The sequence below is a fragment of the Haematobia irritans genome, chromosome 2 (genome assembly GCF_050003625.1).
Source record: "Haematobia irritans isolate KBUSLIRL chromosome 2, ASM5000362v1, whole genome shotgun sequence".
Classification (NCBI taxonomy): domain Eukaryota; kingdom Metazoa; phylum Arthropoda; class Insecta; order Diptera; family Muscidae; genus Haematobia; species Haematobia irritans.
The window spans coordinates 100675377-100682231 of NC_134398.1; the positions used below are offsets into that span (position 1 = coordinate 100675377).

At 37.6% G+C, this 6855-nt stretch overlaps 1 long non-coding RNA gene across 2 annotated transcripts; it reads right to left on the reverse strand.

Moving 5' to 3' along the window:
• Positions 1–743: 743 nt before the first annotated feature.
• Positions 744–2103, reverse strand: LOC142223511 (uncharacterized). 2 transcript variants are annotated; one of them, XR_012718764.1, is made up of 4 exons: positions 1921–2103; positions 1750–1811; positions 1258–1684; positions 744–1193 (listed from the first exon to the last, which is right to left on the reverse strand). It is a non-coding gene; the product is annotated as an uncharacterized LOC142223511 (long non-coding RNA). The 2 variants fall into 2 exon arrangements; XR_012718763.1 differs by having other exon boundaries at positions 747–1193; positions 1750–2103.
• Between the last annotated feature and the right edge of the window lie 4752 nt (positions 2104–6855).

Consider the following 6855-nt stretch of genomic DNA (forward strand, 5'->3'; position numbering starts at 1 on the left):
CAATTCCTTTTTTAAGTCTTCCACACGAAGCTCATTAAACTTCATTGTAGATTTTTTTTCCGTTATCCCACTTCTGACACCAATTGTTACGTTTTTATATTTAGGCGTTTTTAATTACCCGGCAATTAAAACACAGTTCTTTTAAATAACAATCAATCTACAATTTATTTACTATGACTTCACACTTTACAATTCGTTCACACTGAAGTTATTCGTTTGACGCTTTAATTAAGACTGACTCGTTAGCAGCATGCGAGCGCTTTTATATATGACGGTGTGGCAATACGAGAACATTCTGGTAGCACTACAATATTCTGGCAACGCCAGAACATTCTTAGACAACCCAATAAACACAAACGTTTGAAAAATACTAAAATGCAATAATTTTTCAAACATTTTTTCAAAGGATTAGGGTACTATTCAAGTTGAGAAATTGTTGAGAAAATCGCGTTCTCAACAAAAAACAGACATTACCCTCAACAGTAAAATTCAACACAATAGCAATAATCTCTCAATTGTAATCCTCAAATTGAAATGCATTGCTACTCAATAATTTCTCAAACAGTTTTCAATGTGAGACAAATTAAAAACTAATATTGCTGCGAATATTTTCTAACCACAATTTGCATGAAAGTCAATCCCAGTTCTTACTGAAAGTCAACACTAAATTTCTAGTGATTTTGTACATTTTATTAATTTTTTTCGTTAAAAATATAATAATATTAAAAATAACATTTACAATATATAAAAATAATAATATGTTATAATACCAATCAAAACATAATTATCTTATTAAAGGTATTAATAACTAAAACTATCAATACAACTTTAAATAACTTAAACATTTTTCATGTATAATTTCCCCCATAATGTTGGTGTCACATAACTATTAATTAATTAATTATTAATTAATATGCTGACAATTTCAAATAATTACTATCGAGGAACTTGCTGGCCTGCGTGTTAGAATAGATTCCATCAAGAGGAATTCACAAAATATCAAACTGATGACGGAATGTAAATTGATGTAATGCACATTTTCATCCAGAAGTTCTTGATTTAGGAACTGTTGCACTTTGTTTTAATTGGTTGCACTTTGCAAGTTTTCTGGAATCTTTTCTTTGTTGTTTCCTTCATCATTTTTTCACCGGTCAACATCTTCCAAGAATATAACATCCAATGATTTTAGTTTTCTGCAAAACAATCGAGTTTTGTGATTTCCATTACGTTTTCATTTCACTTTTTATTTTGACTTACCAATTATAATTACCGTTTTGGATTAATTTCAGTTTTATGTCAATAAAAATAACTGACCACGTACTTCGTGGCACAAAATGTATTGAAACCCACAAAATTCCTCAAGAACGTTGGTGTCACAAAATTCTTGTAAAACTCATTAAAATTCGGGAAATTAGCAAGGAACTTGATGACTAGAGAGTTAGAATAAATTTCCAGCAATTTCAATTCACAAAATATCAAATTAAACCGATGATGCGATGTAAATTAAACTATAGGCGTGATGCGAATTATCACCCAGTAGTTGATATGGAAAAGCATAAATACCAAGTTTAATTCATTGTACTTTGATTTATGGAAACTTTCTCTTTTCGATAAGCCACCATCATTTTTCATTGGTCAACCTCTTAATGTTTCCAAGAATGCAGCATCCAAATATTTTAGTTTTCTGCAATGAGATTTAAATTTAGTGAGTTCTCTAAAGTGTTGATTTAATTTTTCATATTGACTTACCAATTATTATAAACTATTTGAAGCAGTTCCAGTTACTTGTCCAACATTTTTTCATCGGTCAGCTTTTTAATGTTTTAAAGAACGTAGAATCCATAATTTTAGTTTTCGGCAAAGAGATATAATTTAGTGTCTTCCTTAAAGTTTCATATCATTTTTTTTATTTTCACTTACGTATTATTAGAAACTATTTGGAGTAAATTCAGTTTTTTGTCTAAAATGTTTTTTATTTCTTTCAATTGACCACGAACTTCGTTGCACAAACAAGTATTGAAAACCACATGGTTTTTTCGTTGCATTTTAGGGTAGTGTTTTGTCAAAGTTTTCTCATATTATCTTCAACCCCTTTTCAAAGATTTCGTCAATATTTTGGCAAATTGGAAGTAATTCGCAAACAATTTGAAGATGTATTGAATATGAGCTGTTTCAAGTCAAGTTGAATTTATGTTGATAATTATAGTTACCCTCAAACTGAAAAGTTGTTGCATTTGAAAAACGCTCATCCTGTGTTTATTGGGAATGCTCGAAGGATCTACGTCCATTAAGTTGTTCATCTGGTGGCTGCCAAACACATACACACTCACATAGATATATGCTCGCATTACTACAACAACAACAATAATGACAATAGACAATGAGATGAAATGAGAGTGCAAAATAACAAAGCAAAGGGGTTGCTATTCTATGAGAGTAAGAACTAACATTTCGATAAGCAAACAAAAGAACATAAAATAAATTCAGGAAAATACTAGAAAATGAATAGATAATTCCAACAAGTGATAGCGAAATTTTATCGTTACAATTTGAAATTTTAAATTAACGGAAACTAATTTAAATAAACTTATATCTATAATTATCAAATTCGTAACAATATATAAGAACAAGATCTGTGAATTAAGCACTCCGGGTTTCAAACTTTTGCATAATACCGGTAACGATATAAATCGAGCATGTATAATAGCTAAAAACGAACTAAACTTGTTTCTGCTTCCTTCATTGAGCAATGCAGAGTCTGTCGTAGCCAGTCTAGAGATATCCAAATGCAAATATTGGGTATCTTCGGTCTACATGGGACATGATAGGGAGATGCCACCCTGTGCCGTTAAGACCTTAGTTGAGGAGTCACTAAAAACAAAGACAAAACTCATTATGGGATGCGATGCAAATGCACATCATAGTATTTGGGGAAGTAGTGATACTAATGCAAGGGGAGAGTCGCTAATAGAGTTTATTTTACGTACTAACCTAGTAGTTTGCAATAAGGGAGATGCACCAACCTTCGTCACCAGGAACAGACAAGAGGTTTCGGACGTCACGTTGACCTCTCCGGAACTGAATGATAAGATATCTGAGTGGCAAGTTTTGAGGGAACATAGCTTCTCAGATCATCGCTACATCAGTTTCAGACTGGCTGTTCGTACATCAAAGACCATATTTCCGCCAAATGTTAGGAAAGCTGATTGGAATAGGTATAGGGAATCGTTCAATTTGATGATACCGGAAATGCCAGAGACAAATATGAGCACTGTGCAAGATATCGAACACGCAGTGGAGCGGATTACTAAGGCCTTCAACATGTCACTGAAAGCTGCTTGCCCTAGATGAAAGCCAAGGGGAAAAATCGGCCGCCATGGTGGACTACGGAGTTAAGTAATATGAGGAAATCCTGCAGGAAGATCTTTAACAAAGCAAAGTCCACAAGAGCTCCGGAGGATTGGGACACTTACAAGATGAATCTGAGAGCATATAAACGAGAACTGAGAAAACATCGGAGGGAAATTGGACAACGTCCAGTGAGGAGACGTTGGAGGTACTTTTGGACACACACTTCCCTGAAAATCGGACGGTTGAAACATGTTCTGGTGTAACAGAGGCTCAGCGGTCATTTCCTATCGAGGAAATTGTGTCGGAATCTAGAATAAAATGGGCTTTAAATAGCTTTGGACCATTCAAATCTCCCGGACCTGATGGAATTACTACGGCGGAATTACAAGCAGTGGCTGAAAGAATTATCCCCTGGTTGACGGCGATATATAAACGCTGTGTAAACTTAGCATATATTCCAGAAAAGTGGAGGGAAACAAAAGTCGTCTTCATACCTAAAGCAGGAAAAGCTTCTCACTCGAGTGCGAAGGATTTCCGACCAATCAGCTTATCCTCATTCCTACTTAATACCCTGGAGAGGATGATAGACATGTATATTAGAACTAGAGTGGATTCAAGTTTGCTCTCGAAACGACAGCATGCATACTCGAAGGGCAGGTCTACTGAGACCGCATTGCATGAACTAGTCAGTTTTATTGAAAGCTCACTATCTGTTAAAGAATACACAATCGTGGCGTTTCTAGACATCGAAGGGGCGTTCAATAATGTCCATCCGAGCTCGATATTGAATGGACTGACAACTCCGAATGTTGATCCTTGTATACTCAGGCTGTTAGACGAACTGCTAATGAAGAGACGTATTTCAGCCACACTAGGACAAGCAAACATACAAATGTATGTGAACAGAGGCACTCCCCAAGGAGGAGTTCTATCACCTCTTCTTTGGAATGTTACTATAAACAACCTTCTGGTTTCCCTAGAAAAAGAAAGGATAAATGTGGTGGCATACGCAGATGATGTGGCGCTAGCAGGCAGGGGAAAATTCCCATCCACAATTAGAGATATTATACAGAGAGCTCTCCGGATAACTGAGAAATGGGAGAAAGATAATGGTCTTGGTGTAAATCCAGCAAAGACAGAACTAGTCATGTACTGCAAAGATCGCAAAACTCCCACGGTTAGGCCCATTTCCTTAGGGGGTACTGAAATTCCCTTTGGTGAGTGTGCAAAATACCTGGCCGTTATTTTGGACAGGAAGCTGAATTTTAGGCTTAATATTGAAGAAAGGGCGAGGAAAGCCACGGTAGCTTTGTACTCGTGCAAAAAGGCAATAGGAGAGGATGATAGACATGTATATTAGAACTAGCGTGGACTCAAGTTTGCTCTCGAAACGACAGCATGCATACTCGAAGGGCAGGTCTACTGAGACCGCATTGCATGAACTAGTCAGCTTTATTGAAAGCTCACTATCTGTCAAAGAATACACAATCGTGGCGTTTCTAGACATCGAAGTGGCGTTCAATAATGTCCGTCCGAGCTCGATATTAAATGGACTGACAACTCTGAATGTTGATCCTTGTATACTCAGGCTAGTAGACGAACTGCTAATGAAGAGACGTATTTCAGCCACACTAGGACAAGCAAACATACAAAGGTATGTGAACAGAGGCACTCCCCAAGGAGGAGTTCTATCACCTCTTCTTTGGAATGTTACTATAAACAACCTTCTGGTTTCCCTAGAAAAAGAAAGGATAAAAGTGGTGGCATACGCAGATGATGCGGCGCTAGCAGTCAGGGGAAAATTCCCATCCACAATCAGAGATATTATACAGAGAGCTCTCCGGATGACTGAGAAATGGGCGAAAGATAATGGTCTTGGTGTAAATCCAGCAAAGACAGACCTAGTCATGTACTGCAAAGATCGCAAAACCCCCACGGTTAGGCCCATTTCCTTAGGGGGTACTGAAATTCCCTTTGGTGAGTGTGCAAAATACCTTGCCGTTATTTTGGACAGGAAGCTGAATTTTAGGCTTAATATTGAAGAAAGGGCGAGGAAAGCCACGGTAGCTTTGTACTCGTGCAAAAAGGCAATAGGGAAAAAGTGGGGACTAAGACCAAAAATTGTGCATTGGCTATACACGGCAGTAGTTAGACCTATAATGTTATATGGTGTTGTAGTCTGGTGGCCGGCACTTCAGAAACCGACTTGTTTAGATAAAGTTCAGCGTATAGCGAGCTTATGTATCTCAGGCGCATTTAGTAAGACAGGAACAGACTCCCTTAATGTCATGCTACATCTATTGCCTTTAGACATTTTGGCCAAACAGTCAGCTGCAACAACGGCTGTGCGGTTGCGCGAGCTATCGCTGTGGTCGGAAAAAATGTACGGTCATAGTTCGGTCCTCAAAATAATGCCAGATGTGCCTAACGTAGTGGATTATACCCTGGCAAAACCACTTTTCGACAAAAAGTTTGAAACTCTAATTCCCAACAGTGAGGCGTGGTGTACACAGACCCCGGGGAATAAAAGATATATAGATTTCTATACTGATGGCTCCAAATTGAATGGACAAGTGGGGTTCGGAGTATATTCTAAAGATCTGGAAATTCGAATAGCGAAAAGATTACCTAATCACTGTAGTGTTTTTCAGGCTGAAACATTGGCAATAAGAGAGGTGGTGAATTGGCTGAGAAGTAATGTTCCAACAAATATTGGCATTAATATATACTCAGACCGTCAACCTGCAATAAAATCCTTGGACTCTGTGTTCCTTAACTCGAAAACGGCCATAGACTGCCGCAAATCTCTCAACGAGATGGCTGAGCAGTACAATATTCACCTAATATGGGTGCCTGGCCATAGGAACATAACGGGGAACTGCGAAGCAGATGTGTTAGCAAGGCTAGGAACTACCTTACATATTCCAAGGGAACTAGAATCTGTTGGTATGCCTCTGGCCACCTGCAAGCTCTTACTGCGTGAGAAGGCTGTTATGATGGCCAATATTCGATGGGAGAATTGCAAGGGTTATATGCTAGTGTTGTCAAGGCGTCTGATAGCACTCCTGATATCTGCGATAACTGGTCGCTGCCTGATTTGCAAAAACTATAGGTGCGAAGTATAATGACTATTGTATAAGCTGTCATGATGTGGAGGAAAAGGAATCAATTAAACACCTCTTGTGTGAGTGTCCTGCTTTTTGTGTAAGGCGTAAGCGAATTTTAGGAGCATATAGCTTTAGATTACTGGCTGACCTGGAAAACGTTAACTTAAGCAGTTTGTTAATATTTTTGGAGCAATCTGGTTGGTTCCACAAAAGTAAATAATAGAGAAGGTTCAGACTAGAAGTGCCCATATGTAATAGGTACTTTTAGTTAAATGTGGTATCACATTTTAGTTAAATGTGGTATCACATTTAATTGAAATTTAATCGGGCTGCCACTCTAACCTAACCTATATCTACCCTAAATCTACTGGATTCTGACATATTAGAAACTTTCCAA